This window comes from Nerophis lumbriciformis, linkage group LG01 (assembly GCF_033978685.3).
Source record: "Nerophis lumbriciformis linkage group LG01, RoL_Nlum_v2.1, whole genome shotgun sequence".
Lineage (NCBI taxonomy): Eukaryota > Metazoa > Chordata > Actinopteri > Syngnathiformes > Syngnathidae > Nerophis > Nerophis lumbriciformis.
This window is the reverse complement of record NC_084548.2, coordinates 8495104-8516320: the sequence shown is the minus strand read 5'-3', so window position 1 is coordinate 8516320 and position 21217 is coordinate 8495104. Positions and strand designations below refer to the sequence as shown.

General features: G+C 41.6%; 2 non-coding genes across 2 annotated transcripts; one reads left to right on the top strand and one right to left on the bottom strand.

Moving 5' to 3' along the window:
* The first annotated feature begins 17593 nt into the window (after positions 1-17593).
* On the top strand, positions 17594-17666 carry trnav-aac (transfer RNA valine (anticodon AAC)). Its single transcript has one exon. It is a non-coding gene; the product is annotated as a tRNA-Val (tRNA).
* A 3058-nt stretch (positions 17667-20724) lies between these two features.
* trnav-aac (transfer RNA valine (anticodon AAC)) lies at positions 20725-20797 on the bottom strand. Its single transcript has one exon. It is a non-coding gene; the product is annotated as a tRNA-Val (tRNA).
* Positions 20798-21217: the final 420 nt, after the last annotated feature.

Here is a 21217-nt window from a genome sequence, read left to right as displayed (position 1 = left end):
AATTTCAAGCAGTACATATATTTTTTCTGTCAAAACGAAAAAAATCCATTACATTTAGTCGGAAAATATGAAGTACTTTATTGACACTTATCATTTCCAGGTGTTTGTGGGCCAGACAAAATGATATCGCGGGCCAGATCTGGCTTCCGGGCCTTGAGTTTGACACCTGTGCCTTATCAGAAAAAACCTCTTGCAACACAGCATTTTCTTGTGTCTAGATCGTCCCAGAGCGCACCCCTCGGCGTGCTAAATACATGGTTCCGTCGGAGATGGCACTAAAGGAATGCCTTTATATTCCTCAGGAAAGGTGGCACAGATTGTAGTCGTGTGCTGATTGTTGCACAACATCGCAAAACACCACAGGTTGGAGCCTGAATGTGGAGGTAAATGAGTGTATCCATGGTGACAGTATACGTAAAATCCTATTTTCGATAAGGCGGTCTGCACCATTTATGCATTTGTTATTAATAGTGCACACAGTCTCAGTGGATGACTAACATCCATCCATTTCCTACCGCTTGTCCCTTTTGGGATCGCGGGGGGGTGCTGGAGCCTATCTCAGCTGCATTCGGACGGAAGGCGGGGTACACCCTGGACAAGTCGCCACCTCATTGCAGTGTATGACTAACAGAACGTGCAAAATGGCGCTCGGTATTTGGGATCCTAGTAGATCAGGCCCAAAGTCTAAAGTCATCATGTTATTTTCAGTACTTTGTAGAATTTTAAAAAAGGCACTGCAAAAACTGAAAACCTAAGTAAGAATAAATATCTCAAATAAGGATGATATTTGCTTATTTTCTGTCTGATAAGATAATTCTTCTCACTAAGCAGATTTTATGTTAGAGTGTTTTACTTGTTTTAAGTGTTTTGGTCCTAAATGATCTCAGTAAGATATTACAGCTTGTTGCTGAGATTTGATAACCTATATTGAGTAAAACATGCTTGAAACTAGAATATCAACTGTTGCAAAGCTGTGTCATCAACACTCACAAGTATAAAACTACTTTTTCAAAGTAATAATTTCTTATTTCAAGCATGAAAAAAAAAAATCATGATTTTGACACAATTATGTCTCATAATTAAAACAGATGACAGCCAAATGGACTTTGCGGTTTTATTTTCAATGAAACAATAGAAAATACGTACTCATATAGTAGTACAGTTGGCACAGTACAGTAAACTGACAGTTAATATTTAAACATTTGACATTTCAAACAATTTTGAACAGAAATAGTTCATGCACATTCAGATAAATTCCTCACAATGACAATTAAAAAAAATTTGGCCGGGGGCCGGGCTGTATATACGCACTAATTGACTGAAAGAGCACGCACTTGGTGCGATGATGTCATGTTATCGATGGAAAAATGCATTTTTAGACCATATGATTTGCCTGAGCGGCTAGGAGACCCCGAGAGTAACAAGTAGTTGCCTTGTTGCCTTTCCATTAAGAAAAATAAATTTGTTTTTATTATAAGTTTGCTGGTTTCAAGAAATGTAATGCCGAGCGCATATCATTATGTCAAGGTAATGGCACGAGCGTTTACTTCATTTAAGAATATTTTTCAACATATTGAGCAAAAAGGTCTCTTTTTTTCTACCAAGAAAAGTGCACTTGTTATTAGTGAGAATATACTTATTTTAAGGTATTTTTGGGTTCATTGAGGTTAGCTAATTAGGGACCGAGTCCCTTTGGGACAGAGGACTCTATTGAATTTGTAGCGTTTTATTATTATACCGCCGCCTCTTTGAGCTGTAATTTGACCCCCTTAACACGCTTCAAAACTCACCAAATTGGGGACACACATCAGGACTGGCGAAAATTGCGATCTAATCAAAAAAAACAAACCCCAAAACTCACAATTGTGCTCTTGCGCCCCCCCGGAAGAAAACACAGACAAAACCGCTTGTAACTCCCAGTAGGAATGTCATAGAGACATGAAACAAAAACCTCTGTTTAGGTCTCACTTAGACCTATATTTCATACACAGACAACCCCAAGCAAAAATCAACAGGAAGTTTGCAATTCCCCCTTCAAAACAAAAGTTGTGTAAAAACAGTCACCTTTTTTCAAACATTATCTCCTCTGAGCGCGTTTGTCGTGTCGGTTTTAAATTAGCACAGGAGAGAGATTGAACCCTTCTGATTAAAAGTTGATGAAAGAGTTTTAATTACTGCTCCGGTTTGGATTTTATGAGCCCTCAAAGTCGGTCCCGTCCATCGCTGCTTGCAGCTTTAATTTTACTTGTTTTGGAAAGTCTTGACAAGCCAAATTTTCTTGTTCTATTGGCAGATAATTTGTCAAGACTAGGACTTTGCCGAGGTTTGATTTGGACCGGACATGGCATGAAGGTAAATACATTTTTATTTTTACACTAACAAAAGAACAAAAAGCGCGCTCAAGGCGGAAGTACAAACTTGACTAATGAAACAAATACTTGCACGTGGGCAAAAAACTATGGACATGGACAAAAGTCGCTAACTGTGGCATAAATAGAAAAAACTTACTTGACATGACGTAAACAGGGCAGCATGGACTATGAACATGAAACAGAGTGTCAGGAGTGTGTCAAGAGTGATGTCGCCAGGCTGACCGCCTGGCAACTACAGGCTTAAATAGTGATGACATGATTTGTGAAAACAGGTGCGTGACATGACGATGTGAACCAGGTGAAACTAATGGTTACTATGGTGACAAAGGGAGTGAAGACAAGAACTAAAAAGTGTCCAAAAACCAAGCAAAACATAACTAAACAAAACATGATCACAGACATGACATAATTTTGCTTAGTTCAAATAAAATATTTGAACTAACCCTAACCCTAATCTTAACCCTAATCCTAACCCTAACCCTAACCCTAAAAAAAAAAGTTAATTGTTAAAATTGTTTTAAAAAATTAAAAAAATTTAAAATTGTTTTAAATTCCATCCATCTTCTTCCGCTTATCCGAGGTCGGGTCGCGGGGGCAGCAGCCTAAGCAGGGAAGCCCAGACTTCTCTCTCCCCAGCCACTTCGTCCAGCTCTTCCTGTGGGACCCCGAGGCGTTCCCAGGCCAGCCGGGAGACATAGTCTTCCCAACGTGTCCTGGGTCTTCCCCGCGGCCTCCTACCGGTCGGACGTGCCCTAAACACCTCCCTAGGGAGGCGTTCGGGTGGGATCCTGACCAGATGCCCGAACCACCTCATCTGGCTCCTCTCGATGTGGAGGAACAGCGGCTTTACTTTGAGCTCCTCCCGGATGGCAGAGCTTCTCACCCTATCTCTAAGGGAGAGCCCCGCCACCCGGCGGAGGAAACTCATTTCAGCCGCTTGTACCTGTGATCTTGTCCTTTCGGTCATAACCCAAAGCTCATGACCATAGGTGAGGATGGGAACGTAGATCGACCGGTAAATTGAGAGCTTTGCCTTCCGGCTCAGCTCCTTCTTCACCACAACGGATCGATACAGCGTCCGCATTACTGAAGACGCCGCACCGATCCGCCTGTCGATCTCACGATCCACTCTTCCCTCACTCGTGAACAAGACTCCGAGGTACTTGAACTCCTCCACGTGGGGCAAGATCTCCTCCCCAACCCGGAGATGGCACTCCACCCTTTTCCGGGCAAGAACCATGGACTCGGACTTGGAGGTGCTGATTCTCATCCCAGTCGCTTCACACTCGGCTGCGAACCGATCCAGCGAGAGCTGAAGATCCTGGCCAGATGAAGCCATCAGGACCACATCATCTGCAAAAAGCAGAGACCTAATCCTGCAGCCACCAAACCAGATCCCCTCAACGCCTTGACTGCGCCTAGAAATTCTGTCCATAAAAGTTATGAACAGAATCGGTGACAAAGGGCAGCCTTGGCGGAGTCCAACCCTCACTGGAAACGTGTCCGACTTACTACCGGCAATGCGGACCAAGCTCTGGCACTGAGCATACAGGGAGCGGACTGCCACAATCAGACAGTCCGATACCCCATACTCCCTGAGCACTCCCCACAGGACTTCCCGAGGGACACGGTCGAATGCCTTCTCCAAGTCCACAAAACACATGTAGACTGGTTGGGCAAACTCCCATGCACCCTCAAGGACCCTGCCGAGAGTATAGAGCTGGTCCACAGTTCCATGACCAGGACGAAAACCACACTGTTCCTCCTGAATCCGAGGTTCGACTATCCGGCGTAGCCTCCTCTCCAGTACACCTGAATAGACCTTACCGGGAAGGCTGAGGAGTGTGATCCCACGATAGTTAGAACACACCCTCCGGTTCCCCTTCTTAAAGAGAGGAACCACCACCCCGGTCTGCCAATCCAGTGGTACCGCCCCCGATGTCCACGCGATGCTGCAGAGTCTTGTCAACCAAGACAGCCCCACAGCATCCAGAGCCTTAAGGAACTCCGGGCGGATCTCATCCACCCCCGGGGCATTGCCACCGAGGAGCTTTTTAACTACCTCAGCAACCTCAGCCCCAGAAATAGGAGAGCCCACCACAGACTCCCCAGGCACTGCTTCCTCATAGGAAGACGTGTTGGTGGGATTGAGGAGGTCTTCGAAGTATTCCCTCCACCGATCCACAACATCCGCAGTCGAGGTCAGCAGGACACCATCCTCGCCATACACGGTGTTGATAGTGCACTGCTTCCCCTTCCTGAGGCGGCGGATGGTGGTCCAGAATTGCTTCGAAGCCGTCCGGAAGTCGTTTTCCATGGCCTCACCGAACTCCTCCCATGTCCGAGTTTTTGCCTCCGCGACCGCTGAAGCCGCACACCGCTTGGCCTGTCGGTACTTGTCCACTGCCTCAGGAGTCCTATGAGCCAAAAGAACCCGATAGGACTCCTTCTTCAGCTTGACGGCATCCCTCACCACCGGTGTCCACCAACGGGTTCTAGGATTACCGCCACGACAAGCACCAACTACCTTGCGGCCACAGCTCCAATCAGCCGCCTCGACAATAGAGGCGCGGAACATGGTCCATTCGGACTCAATGTCCAGCACCTCCCTCGTGACATGTTCAAAGTTCTTCCGGAGGTGGGAATTGAAACTCTCTCTGACAGGAGACTCTGCTAGACGTTCCCAGCAAACCCTCACAATGCGTTTGGGCCTGCCAGGTCTGTCCGGCATCCTCCCCCACCATCGCAGCCAACTCACCACCAGGTGGTGATCGGTAGAAAGCTCCGCCCCTCTCTTCACCCGAGTGTCCAAAACATGAGGCCGCAAATCCGATGACACAACTACAAAGTCGATCATGGAACTGCGGCCTAGGGTGTCCTGGTGCCAAGTGCACATATGGACACCCTTATGTTTGAACATGGTGTTCGTTATGGACAATCTGTGACGGGCACAAAAGTCCAATAACAAAACACCGCTCGGGTTCAGATTGTTTTAAAAAATTTTAAAAATTTTAAAAAAAGTTTAAATTTAAAAAAAAAATTAGATGTAAGCTGGTACTTTGGGGGCAGACTCAGTTTTAAATTTGCAATCAGAAAACAGAAAGGCTTTTAGTTGTTAGATGTATAGATATTTTACATTTAAACTGTATTGTTTGATGTCCCGGACCTACCGCTCCTTTTCCCTGCATTCGCCTTCTCCATGGTTATCAACCTGCCGGCGTGAGCACGGCGCCAGAGGAGACGAGGACACACTGTGCTGCTGACTGAGGGCACACAATTCTGTAGGTGTGTGCATGTGTGTGTGTGTGTGTGTGTGTGTGTGTCACACCTTTGCCACAAAGGATTCAGGGGTTGTGTGAGCTGATAAATTATATTCGTATTTTGGGAGTAGAAGAAACGAGCCGTTGTTACATCTGGGCAGTTCTCCTCTTTTCATAATTTGAACAGCCTCGTTAGAGGAGACAGTGCGCAAGTGTGCTGTCCTCAGTCCCACATCATCGCAACGTGGTCACTTTAGAAATGAGCAGCAAATAGCACAACAGCATCAAATTGACCCTTTGCAGTCCGACACGGTGCTGTTAAGGAGACACATTTTCGTTGGAATGTACAATCACACGGTACGATATTATCACGTTAGACTTTAAAAAAAAGACTTAAAAATGTTAAAGTGTGTAAAATTAAGTAGCAGGAATGTTTAGTATAAACACACTTAATGTAGTTGTATTATCGGCCGATAAATGCTTTAAAATGTGATATCGGAAATTATCGGTATCGGTTTCAAAAAGTAAAGTAAAATGTATGACTTTTCAAAACGCCGCTGTGTACACGGACGTAGGGAGAAGTACAGAGCGCCAATAAACCTTAAAGGCACTTCCTTTACATGCCGGCCCAGTCACATAATATCTACGGCTTTTCACACACACAAGTGAATGCAAGCATACTTGGTCAACAGCCATACAGGTCACACTGAGGGTGGCCGTATAAACAACGTTTAACACTGTTACTGTCAAAACTTGGTCCTTGGGGTTGGTTTTTCCGGAAAGCAACGGAAAGTTGGCTCGGGCGAGACGGGAATGTGAGTACATGATTTGATTTAATATTATCCAAAAAAGAACAAACAAAAGGTGCGCACAATGGCGGAGGTAAAAAAAAACTTGGCTAATGAAAACAAAACTTGCACAAAGGCAGAAACTGTGAACAATGAAACAAAAACTTACTTGGCATGGGACTGTGAACATGGCATTATGCAGAGTGACGATAAAGAGTGATGTTGCCAGAAAGACAGCCTGGCAACTCGAAGCTTAAATAATAGTGACATGATTAGTGAAAACAGGTGCGTGACTCAAAACGTGAAATAATAGTGACATGATTAGTGAAAACAGGTGCGTGACTCAAAACGTGAAACAAGTGCGTGACGTGACAGGTGAAAACTAATGGTTGCTATGGTGACAAAACAAAAGAGTGAAACCAGGAACTAAAAAGCGTCCAAAAAACAAACAGCACATGGCCAAACAAAAACATGATCAACACAGACATGATAGTTACAAATAGGCGCCACACTGTGAAACCACACCAAACAAGAATGACAAACACATTTCGGGAGAACACCCGCACCGTAACACAACATAAACACAACAGAACAAATACCCAGAAACCCTTGCAGCACTAACTCTTCCGGGACGCTACAATATACACCCCCTTGCACCCCCTACCACCCCCCAACCTCCTCATGCTCTCTCAGGGAGAGCATGTCCCAAATTCCAAGCTGCCGTTTTGAGGCATGTTAAAAAAAAATAATGCACTTTGTGACTTCAATAATAAATATGGCAGTGCCAAGTTGGCATTTGTTTCCATAACTTGAGTTGTTACATTGTTTAATGCATCCAGCGGGGCATCACAACAAAATTAGGCATAATAATGTGTTAATTCCACGACTGTATATATCGGTGTCGGTTGATATCGGAATCAGTAATTAAGAGTTGGATAATATCGGAATATCGGATATCGTCAAAAAAGCCATTATCGGACATCTCTAGTTCTAATCATATTTAACCCCGGCCGAGTCATACCAAAGACTATAAAAATGGGACCCATTACCTCCCTGCTTGGCACTCAGCATCAAGGGTTGGAATTGGGGGTTAAATCACCAGAAATTATTCTCGGGCGCGGCCACCGCTGCTGCTCACTGCTCCCCTCATCTCCCAGGGGGTGATCAAGGGTGATGGGTCAAATGCAGAGAATAATTTTGTGTGTGTGTGTGACAGTCATTGGTTCTTTAACTTTTTAACTTTATGACTGCAAAGAATAATGCGGGAACTGTGACGATCGGTCACTTCATTTCTGTTTGTTTCCTTGTTTTTGTATTTACTTCCCGTCAGCGCTCTTATTTTGTTCCATTTCCTGTTTGTTCCGCGACGCAGTTTTTTCCTCACCTGCCGTTGATTGGCGGCCGGTCCACACCTGCTGTCAATCAACATGTATCCTATTTATGCTTTGTCTCGAGCACGCCTCAGTGCTCGAAGATCGCCTTATGTTTGGAACGTTTGTATGCAAGACTGCTTCATTTTCTGTTATATGAGATTAAAACTCATCTTACCTGCTCTTAGCTCTCCTGGTTCCTGCATCTTGGGGTCACAAAAACGGCAGCCATGCAAGTTCCTAACAGGAACATCCACTGTGTCCCTCAACGTTTACTTTAACACAGAACGAGGCAATTATTTTCACCCGGGGGGGCCAAATTTAGAGAATACAATGTGTCTGGGGGCCGGTATTTCTGATTTTTAGGAACACTAATACAAAACCTCACAATAATGTCTGATTGAAAGCTAAAAACGTTATGACAGACCGGAATTTAATTTTTTTTTTACTGAATGAGACACCCAGAATGTACATAAAAATAAAGAATGTTGGATTTACAATATTAACTATGAATGATAAAACACTGAATATTGACAACATATGAACGTCACACCCCCTCTCCATCCACATATTTTACAATCAAGCAACAAAAATGCAACAAACACTGCAAAATATGAACGCGAAAAAACGGGGAAAAAAAAAACCTCCTACAATCTGATGCATTTGATATATCACTAAGCTTTAGACCTTTGTTGTAAAAATCTCCTTCCGCGTCTGTCCCTGACACCCACATTTCAGACTGGCCGCTCTGGAAACACTCTGTGGAAACGCTCCCACACTGCCTGGTGCCTCGTCTGAGCTGCTGTGACGTAGATGACCATAGTAACTAATTAGGTTACCATAGTAACTAATTAAATTACCATAGCAACTAGTATATCATGCAAAAGAGCAGATTCCAACCATTGAAATACTTTGTACATTAGAAAACATCACTGCACATCATAATGGCAGCTACAGTTTCCATCTTAAAGATCTAAAAAAATGATTTGGGAATGTCCGGCGGGCCAGATTGAAAAGTTTAACATGTGACCTAGGTTTGCTTTAAGAGATGCAGTGTCTTCCACAGTGGACATTTTTATATTAGTTTGTAAAATGCAGTTTTATCAGAAAAGTGAACTCACATTTTAACTTTTAATCATGTACAAACCTTGTTTCCATATAAGTTGGGAAATTGTGTTAGATGTAAATATAAACGGAATACAATGATTTGCAAATCATTTTCAACCCATATTCAGTTGAATATGCTACAAAGACAACATATTTGATGTTCAAACTCATAAACTTTATTTTTTTTTTGCAAATAATAATTAACTTAGAATTTCATGGCCGCAACACGTGCCAAAGTAGTTAGGAAAGGGCATGTTCACCACTGTGTTACATGGCCTTTCCTTTTAATAACACTCAGTAAATGTTTGGGAACTGAGGAGACACATTTTTTAAGCTTCTCAGGTGGAATTCTTTCCCATTCTTGCTTGATGTACAGCTTAAGTTGTTCAACAGTCCGGGGGTCTCCGTTGTGGTATTTTAGGCTTCATAATGCGCCACACATTTTCAATGGGAGACAGGTCTGGACTACAGGCAGGCCAGTCTAGTACCCGCACTCTTTTACTATGAAGCCACGTTGATGTAACACGTGGCTGGGCATTGTCTTGCTGAAATAAGCAGGGGCGTCCATGGTAACGTTGCTTGGATGGCAACATATGTTGCTCCAAAACCTGTATATACCTTTCAGCATTAATGGCGCCTTCACAGATGTGTAAGTTACCCATGTCTTGGGCACTAATACACCCCCATACTATCACAGATGCTGGCTTTTCAACTTTGCGCCTGTAACAATCCGGATGCTTCTTTTCCTCTTTGGTCCGGAGGACACGACGTCCAATGTTTCCAAAAACAATTTGAAATGTGAACTCGTCAGACCACAGAACACTTTTCCACTTTGCATCAGTCCATTTTAGATGAGCTCAGGCCCAGCGAAGCCGATGGTGTTTCTGGGTGTTGTTGATAAACGGTTTTCGCCTTGCATAGAAGAGTTTTAACTTGCACTTACAGATGTAGCGACCAACTGTAGTTACTGACAGTGGGTTTCTGAAGTGTTCCTGAGCCCATGTGGTGATATCCTTTACACACTGATGTCGCTTGTTGATGCAGTACAGCCTGAGGGATCGAAGGTCAAGGGCTTAGCTGCTTACGTGCAGTGATTTCTCCAGATTCTCTGAACCCTTTGATGATATGACCGTAGATGGTGAAATCCCTAAATTCCTTGCAATAGCTGGTTGAGAAAGGTTTTTCTTAAACTGTTCAACAATTTGCTCAGGCATTTGTTGACAAAGTGGTGACCTTCGCCCCATCCTTGTTTGTGAATGACTGAGCATTTCATGGAATCTACTTTTATACCCAATCATGGCACCCACCTGTTCCCAATTTGCCTGTTCACCTGTGGGATGTTCCAAATAAGTGTTTGATGAGCATTCCTCAACTTTATCAGTATTTATTGCCACCTTTCCCAACTTCTTTGTCACGTGTTGCTAGCATTAAATTCTAAAGTTGATGATTATTTGCACAAAAAAAAAATGTTTATGAGTTTGAACATCAAATATGTTGTCTTTGTAGCATATTCAACTGAATATGGGTTGAAAATGATTTGCAAATCATTGTATTCCGTTTATATTTACATCTAACACAATTTCCCAAATTATATGAAAACGGGGTTTGTCAATACCTCACAAATTGATGTTTAGCTGGGCTGGCTTCATCTTTTTCCGGGTGGTGGTAGCATGTTAAGTCGTTGGGTGCGCAGCGGGTGCTTTCCTTCGTGAGCTTGTTGCTACAGTCTTGAACTGTTGTGTTATTGCACTGCTTTTCAACCATCTGCTGTACTTTGGGAAATTATGCAATTACACTTAATTGGTCCAAAAAATATTTTTTTGCAAACCAATAATCAAAATCGGCAAATAATGTGACATTGTTGAGCGTTGGTGCTCTCTAGAGATCGGCAAAGTAACCATGTAATACTCTTCCATATCAGTAGGTGGCAGCAGGTAGCCAATTGCTTTGTCGGCCTACTTTGAGACAAGTGAATTAGTGATGCATGGAGGGTTATGGTTTAAATCAGACCTGGGCAAATTAAGGCATAAACATGCGGCCCGTTAAGCTTTTCAATCTGGCCCGCCAGACATTCCCAAATCATTTTTTTTAGATCTTTAAGTCCGAAACTGTAGCTGCCATCATGATGTGCAGTCATGTTTTCTAATGACCGTAACTCTTGAACTATACAAAGTATTTCAATGGTTGGAATCTGCGCTTTTGCATGATATACTAGTTACTATGGTAATCTAATTAGTTACTATGGTCATCTAATTAGTTACTATAGTAATCTAAGTCACAGCAGCTCAGACGAGGCACCAAGCAGATTTGATGACCTATATTGAGTAAAACATGCTTGAAACTAGAATATCAACTGTTGCAAAGCTGTGTCATCAACACTCACAAGTATAAAACTACTTTTTTAAAGTAATAATTTCTTACTTCAAGCATGAAAAAAAACAAATCAGGACGCTGAGCGCATATCATTATGTGAAGATAATGGCACTAGCATTTACTTCATTTAAGAATATTTTTCAACATATTGAGCAAAAAGGTCCAAAAAAAAAATTCTACAAAGAAAAGTGCACTTGTTATTAGTGAGAATATACTTATTTTAAGGTATTTTGGGGTTCATTGAGGTTAGCTAATTTTACTTAATTTTGCTTAGTTCAAATAAAATACCCCTAATTTTTGTATTTTTTTTCCCCCTTGTTTTTTGAACACTGACTTTTTGCAGTGCAACGTGAATGATTCACAAAATGAATGCAAACTTCCCACTAGTTTCTATTTGTGAACTCAACATTTCCTTCAAAGGTGTCTCTTCTCACACATCTTCATCATCTTCCACTCTGGTGAACTGGAGATATTTCCACTTTATTAAAGTAGGCTGGCCTGAACAAACCATCTGACTTTTAATGGCCCCCAGAGAGGCAAATAATCCTCAATGAGCCTTTTACTTGTTCAAGAGGAGGTCTTTTGCATCCTCTTCTCCCTCCATTTTTGCTCCACTTCCCTTTTTCTACCCCCCCTTTTTTTCCTTTTTTTTACCCTAATGTCTTTTCCCTCCTCATTTCTCACCGTCTTCTCCTCCGAAGCACCTTCACCTCCCTCCCTCTCCTCCCTCCCACCCCTCCTCTCGCCGCCCGGCATGACGTGGGATCACATCAAGGAACCGTGTTGCCGGGAGTAACGGGGATTGAGAGCGACGCGTTGGAATGCAACTCCAGTGGAGCCCCTGAGAGCATTTGAAGGAGGAGGAGGAGGAGGGACTATTTCCACTTTGTGCCTCTCTCAAGTGTTTCACCCCAATACTCCTTCTATTTTATTTATTTTTTTTACCTCCACCATCATCCTCTCTGCATCTTTTTTTTTTTTTTTTTTTTTTTTTTTTTTGCCCTTTTGCTTGACTTTTTGCTGCTGTTTATTGGCCCTCCGTCAGGCTGTCCAAGCAGGCCGCCTGTTTGTCTGTTAGCAGTGTAAATGCCAGCTAAACAGACATTGGCGGAGGCAGCGAGGGCAAACACATGACACACACACACACACACACACACACACACACACACACACACACACACACACACACACACACATTCTCTGTCATCAGCAAAATGAAAGTGCTTTCTAGTGTTATTTGAATGAGACAGAAAAGATCCCTATTCAGCCCTCTTTGGCCAGCTTTTATGAACACACTCTGTCACTCCCTCTCCTCACATCCCCTGTGTGCTGCTCACAAACGGGGCGAGGTAGCGTTCCTGCTCAGGTAGGATCCTCTCTCTCTCTCTCCCTTCGTTGGCCCCCCTTGCTCCCTCTTTTGTTACCCTCCCTCCCCGCTCTCTCTCTCTCTCTTTTTCGCTCTCTCAATAAGCACAGATGCGTAAAGGGGCGGTCAAACTCTCCACACATCCACCAGTGGTAGCAGCAGCAGCAGCAGAAGAAGAAGAAGCAGCGTCTCGTTGGAGGGAACAAACATGCAGGACACGTGGACTCCCCGGGACCTTTCGGAGGCAAGGATGCAGAGCAGGAGTGCAGGGTGAGGCGTTCAAGGACCCCGACTTCTCATGCATGGATGCTCCTCTCTTTTTTTGTGTGTTGTTCCCCTCCCTCTTTGCACGACTCTCAATCAGTTTTCTCGATTACTCTGCTTTGTTTTTAACTTCACGATTTGCTAATCAGCGGCGTGATTTGACACCTGCAGGATTGGATTTCCCAATATTTCATATCTTATCATGTTTTAAAGTTAAAAGTTAAAGTACCAATGATTGTCACACACACACACACACACTAGGTGTGGTGAAATTATTCTCCGCATTTGACCCATCACCCTTGATCACCCCCTGGGAGGTGAGGGGAGCAGTGAGCAGCAGCGGTGGCCGCGCCCGGGAATCATTTTTGGTGATTTAACCCCCAATTCCAACCCTTGATGCTGAGTGCCAAGCAGGGAGGTAACGGGTACCATTTTTATAGTCTTTGGTATGGCTCGTTTTATGAATGTGTAATTAAGAAACATAACAGGAGGACATATTTCTCCTGTTTCTTTTCCCCTTATAAAAAAAAAAAACAACACAAATTACAGCTCACTTTTCTTCAAGTGCGCCTTCTTTGTAGGAATGTTCCAGAACGAGTAGCCAGGCGGCAGAGTCTCTCGTCCTCTTTTTTTTTTTTTTTTTTTAATTGTTGTTCGCAACATGTGCCACTCAAGTCGCTCCTGGGAGAACTGGCCCCTCCCACATTTAGTAGCATGGAATCAAGTATGGCCCCCCCCGAGTATTAAACTACATTTCATTTACTGTCGCGCAGGCACAGAAAGTCACTACATTTCTTGACAATTGAAAATTAATTTAAATGTGTATGGTTAATTATTAAAAATTATATATATTTTTTTTTAAATTTCAAAGCATGTGTACATTTTTTTTGTACAACACACTCTCAAAAATATTAGCAAGAATAAAAGTTGTTGAAATTATTTAAATGTGTATTTTGTAGCTATTTATGTGCAGCTCAATCAATCAATCAATCAATGTTTATTTATATAGCCCTAAATCACAAGTGTCTCAAAGGGCTGCACAAGCCACAACGACATCCTCGGTACAAAGCCCACATAAGGGCAAGGAAAAACTCACCCCAGTGGGACGTCGACGTGAATGACTATGAGAAACCTTGGAGAGGGCCGCATATGTGGGGGTTACCCACCAGCTATCACCTATATAAAAAAACAGCTATCACCTATATAAAAATATGTTTTCACATGATAGTCAACAGGTCGAATGCATCATGCGTAGGTCCTCGTTAAAAAGATGGTGCCTTGCAGACAACCTTGTGGCAAAAGTACACCCAAGTAGTGCAAAGTGGACATCGTCCTTTCCCTCTGTGTGCTCCCAACTTTTGTATTTCATTTGTTTACACTCTTCTTCTATTTATAGGTACGTGTGTGTAAGTGTGTGTGTGTGTGTGTGTGTGTGTGTGTGTGTGTGTGTGTGTGTGTGTGTGTGTGTGTGTGTGTGTGTGTGTGCTCATACAGTCCAGTCTTCCCAATGCCCAGTGCGCTGTATGGCTTTTTATTCCTATCTGACTCTACTGATGCTTCATATAGGGATGGAAGCCATGCACGGCGCTGGAAGCACAACGCACTGGAACACTGAATGCATCCCTTTCCCTCCTCTCACCCACACACACACACACACACACACACACACACACATGCCCACGACGCATGCCGCACATAATGGATGCACACACACGACAGTCCCCTCGTAGGCGAAGCACGACCGTGACTTAGTCTGAAGCTGTTATTCAGTCCATCAGCTGACAGATGACTTTCTGAAGTACAAAATTGATATCGATCCCGGCAAAGAGGAGCAGAATTGGACTCTGATGAATCAAATCGATTTGGAACCCGAGAAGCACACCTCGTTTCAGGGGACCTGTCGGCAAAATAACAAGACCAAGAACCATTCGGTCACAGTTATTGACCAGCCTAGTTGTTATTCAGAGTCCCTGGAGTGAGGAGAGACTCGTGTTCCTAACACGCACACATAACCACATGACAAGTTCAACTCTTCAATCCACATATGCAAGCACTAATAGGACAGGACTTAAAAAGCTGTCACAGTCTGATCCCAGGACCGACTATTTCTATTTCTCTCTTCTTCTTTTTTTTGCTATGGGAAAAGCAAAACAAATCAGATGTCATCCCTAAAGGTTACATACTAGACCAGTGGTTCTTAACCTGGGTTCGATCGAACCCTAGGGGTTCTGTGAGTCGGGCTCAGGGGTTCGGCGGAGGTCAAGACACAATTCCAACCCTTGATGCTGAGTGCCAAGCAGGGAGGTAACGGGTACCATTTTTATAGTCTTTGGTATGACTCATTTTTAGTCTTTGTAGTCTTTGGTATGACATGTTTTATGAATGTGTAAATAAAAACTTCTCCCTATCGGCGTATTACGGAGAAGTCAGACTGATTTGCAGGTGTGTAATTTGTTGTGAGTTTATGCACTGTGTTGGTTTTGTTCTTTGAACATGGTGATGTTCATGCACGGTTCATTTTGTGCACCAGTAAAAAAACATGGTAACACTTTAACATGGGGAACATATTCACCATTAATTAGTTGCTTATTAACATGCAAATTAGTAGCATATTGGCTCTTAACTAGTCATTATTAAGTACTTATTAATGCCTTATTCGGCATGGCCTTATTATAACCCTAACCCTCTAACCCTAACCCTAACCAAATAACTCTAAATTAAGTCTTTGTTACTTAGAATGTTCCCCATACTAAAGTGTTACCAAAAACATATAACTTTGTCTTGAATTTGAAAAAATACCATTTTATTTTTCACTAAAGAAGGGTTCGGTGAATGCGCATATGAAACTGGTGGGGTTCGGTACCTCCAACAAGGTTAAGAACCACTGCTCTAAATGCTATTTTGTTTTTCTGCTATTTCCACCCCTATAAAATTGACCTGTCCTGTCCACCAAGACCATTCCACAGGCCCTCAGCAGTGCTTTCTGGTGGTACTGGAGGTACTTTAATGGTCTTGTCTTCCCTGTTTATTTGACTCCTACATCAATTCGTTGACAAATCCCATAAAATAAAATAAAAAACACATCATAAAAGTCTCCACTTGGAAAAAATGTTTATTCATGAAATCAGTGTGTTTAATATCTCATGATATACTTCTTACTCATTGCTAGACATATTTGCATATTTACATCCTTAATCGAATCAAAAAGTTGTGTCAGTGATGGCAAGAATGTAAATATATTCACTTTGTCCTTTTTTTTTTTTTTTTTTTTTTTTAATAACCTGCAATGATTAAACTTTTCGCCATTCAAACCAGAATGTTGTCTTTATTTCTCACCCACAGACACATGAATAGTGTCATGTTTGTTATGGAATGAAGCTTCAACCACTACTGATAACGTTGCTTTTCCTCTAGCGCCACCCTCTGGATGAATCGTGATCAATCTGTATCAAGGGTCGACAACGCGCGGCTTTAACGCCGTTCTAGTGGCTCTCTGGAGCTTTTTCAAAAATGTATGAAAAATGGAAAAAGATGAGGGGAAAATATATATATTTTTTGTTTTAATATAGTTTCTGTAGGAGGACAAACATGACACAAACCTCCATAATTGTTATAAATCACACTGTTTATATTAAACATGCTTCACTGATTCGAGTATTTGGCCAGCGCCGTTTTGTCCTACTAATTTTGGCGGTACTTGAACTCACCGGAGTTTGTTTACATGTACAACTTTCTCTGACTTTCTAGGACGTGTTTTATGCCACTTTTTTACTGTCTCATTTTGTCCACCAAACTTTTAATGTTGTGCGTGAATGCACAAAGGTGAGTTTTGTTGATCTTATTGAGTGCTAATCGGGTATATTTGGCTGCAAGCTAATCGATGCTAACATGCTATTTAGGCTAGCTATATGTACATATTGCATCATTATGCCTCATTTGTAGGTATATTTGAGGTCATTTAGTTTCCTTTAAGTCCTCTTAATTCAATTTATATCTCATGACAAACTATATGTATGTAATATGGCTTTTAATTTTTTTTTTGGTCCAATATGGCTCCTTCAACATTTTGGGTTGCCGACCCCTGATCTATATCTACTGGCTGAGAGGTCACAGTTTTATTTTTTTATATTTACTATTTTTTTATACTTATTTTATTTATGTGCGAGTTTTTAAACCAAAACGCAATTATCGCACATTTAGTAAAAGTTGTTATGGTTCTTTACTGTCATCCGGGAACTACATGTTTTGACTGGCTACTTCCGGGTTGCCTTTACGTGTTCCTTGATACTAGCTGGGCTCCTAGTATCTATAGCTAGACTATAGTTAGTATATTATAACACCACTATAAAATATGATAGACATTAAACGTGTAAAAGTAGAACGTTTTTACTAGTAGAAAGTTAGTAGCAAGGGCCAATGAGGGAGGCGTGAGTGTGATGTCACTTCCGGTGCTCTTCTTCGCTTATCAATGGGGAATCCGTGGCTGTGGCGTCACCTGGTGTCCTGGAGCCAACAGCTGACGTTTCTGTCAGTAGTTATATATATAGTTCATGACGACCTAACTGTTTGTGGAGAGAAATTGCACTTTAAAAGCCACTACCGGGTGGAAAATGCGTCATGAAATTAATTGTATAAATAACATTTGCAAGGCCAATATTTAGACTTGTAAACACAAAGCTATTAGTTTTACTCAGTTTCCATAGTGTAGTGGTTATCACGTTCGCCTAACACGCGAAAGGTCCCCGGTTCGAGACCGGGTGGAAACAACGACGTTTTGTGACAAAACAGTGCACGAAATGATGTGGGACTGATCTGGGTAATGTGTAGTAGAGATGCGCGGTTTGCGGGCACAACCGCGGATCGGGCGGATGAAATTTAAAAAAAATTAGATTTTATCCGCGGGTCGGGTCGGGTCGGGTGGTTGAAATAAAAAAAATTTTGATTTTAAATAGATTCAGGCGGGTGGCAGTTAAACCAATTCGGAAATATATATACATAGTTAAATGTTGTTACCCACATACGAAAAACGAGCAGGCACCTGCTGCATATGCCACAACAGAAGAAGAAAAAAAAAAGAGATGGACACTTTTACGGAGCGGAGAAGGGACGCCTCGCCGGGGTCCGGGACCGAGGCCCCTTCCCCCGAGAGGGCCCCACCGGGAGCCGTAACTGAGGCGATCCGCGAGAAGGGCCCGACGCACGTCCAGGGTCACCACCGCGCCCACCGCACCGACACGCCGCCTCGTCCGCCTTCGCCGCGGCCGGCGTCACGCGCAGCAGGTAAGCAGCTTACCTGCCCGCCACCCCCGTGGCCGGGGGCTCGTAACAGGGGTCACTCCGCGCGCCCCGCCCGCGCAGCTTACCTGCCCGCCACCCCTGTTGCCGGGGGCGCGTAACAGGGGTCACTCCGCGCGCAGTGTGCTCACGAAAGGGGTGGGGCTCACCCTGGTTGATATAGAGAGCAGGACGGTGGCCATGGAAGTTGGAACCCGCTAAGGAGTGTGTAACAACCCACCTGCCGAATCAACTAGCCCTGAAAATGGATGGCGCTGGAGGGTCGGGCCCATACCCGGCCGTCGCCGGCAGCGAGACGCGCTTGGAGGTGCGCTCAGCGCGGCTCCCATATGATTGCGCACTGGTGTGCGTCTGGGTCGTGACAGCGTGGCACGCGAATGTCTGTGCTGCATTGGATCAGTCTCCTTTCTTTAACAGGCAAAAGCTTTATAACTTCACTAATGCCTTGCATCGTCTATATTAGATATATAACAACGGGCGGATGCGGTTCTGATCAAATGTTATATCGGGTGGATTGCGGATGGTTGACGACTTTCTGATGCGGTTGCGGATGAAATAATTGCCTATCCGCGCATCTCTAATGTGTAGCAACTAGGGGTGTGTGGGAAAAAATCGATTTGAATTCAAATCGCGATTCAGTATGGATTCTCATTTTTCAAAAATCGATTTTTTATTTTTTATTTTTATTTTTTTAATTAATCAATCCAACAAAACAATACACAGCAATACCGTAACAATGCAATCCAATTCCAAAACCAAACCCGACCCAGCAACACTCAGAACTGCAATAAACAGAGCAATTGAGGGGAGACACAAACACGACACGGAACAATCCAAAAGTAGTGAAACGAAAATGACAGTATCAATATTAGTTACAATTTCAACATAGCAGTGATTAAAAATATCATATATATATATATATATATATATATATATATATATATATATTTATATATATATATATATATATATATATATATATATATTAGGGGTGTGGGAAAAAATCGATTCGAATTCGAATCGCGATTCCCATGTTGTGCGATTCAGAATCAATTCTCATTTAAAAAAAATTGATTAAAAAAAAAAAAGTATTTATTTATTTATTTTTTATTTTTATTTTTTATTTTTTTTAATTAATCAATCCAACAAAACAATACACGGCAATACCGTAACAATGCAATCCAATTCCAAAACCAAACCCGACCCAGCAACACTCAGAACTGCAATAAACAGAGCAATTGAGAGGAGACACAAACACCACACGGAACAATCCAAAAGTAGTGAAACGAAAATGAATATTATCAATATTAGTTACAATTTCAACATAGCAGTGATTAAAAATCCCTCATTGACATTATCATTAGACATTTATAAAAAAAAAACACAAAAAAAAAACAATAGTGTCACAGTGGCTTACACTTGCATCGCATCTCATCAGCTTGACAACACACTGTGTCCAATATTTTCACAAAGATAAAATAAGTCATATTTTTGGTTCATTTAATACTTAAAACAAATTTGCATTATTGCAATCAGTTGATAAAACATTGTCCTTTACAATTATAAAAGATTTTTACAAAAATCTACTACTCTGCTTGCATGTCAGCAGACTGGGGTAGATCCTGCTGAAATCCTATGTATTGAATGAATAGAGAATCGTTTTGAATCAGAAAAATATAGTTTTTGAATCGAGAATCGCGTTGAATCGAAAAAAAAATCGATTTATAATCGAATCAAGACCCCAAGAATCGTCCGATAAATGCTTTAAAATGTAATATCGGAAATTGTCGGTATCGTTTTTTTTTATTATCGGTATCGTTTTTTCATTTTATTTACTTTTTTTATTAAATCAACATAAAAAACACAAGATACACTTACAATTAGTGCACCAACCCAAAAAAACTCCCTCCCCCATTTACACTCATTCACACAAAAGGGTTGTTTCTTTCTGTTATTAATATTCTGCTTCCTACATTATATATCAATATATATCAATACAGTCTGCAAGGGATACAGTCCGTAAGCACACATGATTGTGCGTGCTGCTGGTCCACTAATAGTACTAACCTTTAACAGTTAATTTTACTCATTTTCATTAATTGCTAGTTTCTATGTAACTGTTTTTATATTGTTTTACTTTCTTTTTTATTCAAGAAATTTTTTTTTAAATTTATTTATCTTATTTATTTATTTATTTTAAAGGACCTTATCTTCACCATACCTGGTTGTCCAAATTAGGCATAATAATGTGTTAATTCCACGACTGTATATATCGGTATCGGTTGATATCGGTATTGGTAATTAAAGAGTTGGACAATATCGGATATCAGCAAAAAGCCATTATCGGACATCCCTAGCACATACTGATATGTACATACAAATGTTTGTTAGATTTTTCACTGACGGCACAATCTACCAAAATAATTGAGTAAAAAATTGCTTTAGCTCAAGTAAAGCTCTGAGGCGTTGTTAAACATTAAAATAAATTAACTAAATTATATTGCGTGTGGTATCTACGCAAAATTAACTTGTTTCCACCCGGTCTCGAACCGGGGACCTTTCGCGTGTTAGGCGAACGTGATAACCACTACACTATGGAAACTGACACCACTTCCATTTACTTCTTTAAATATCCAAAAATAAATTGTAAAGTTGACATTTTAATTTCATTTATTTTTTGTCTTTTTTTTTTTTACATTTTACTTAACCTCATTATATTATTGGCTAAGTTTTATATTCATAAATGTATCTCCCCAACCAGTTTTTTGTGCCTTTAAAAGGAGAGTTAGAACTTTACTTTTAAACGCTATTTACCTCTTGCACCCAAAAAGCTGTGAAAACTATAATGCTATGCCCCAAAAAAAAAAAAAAAAATAAAAAAAAAAAAAAAAAAAAAAAAAAATATATATATATATATATATATATATATATATATATATATATATATATATATATATATATATATATATATATATATATATATATGTATATATATATGTTTTAAATTCTACTATAATTACTT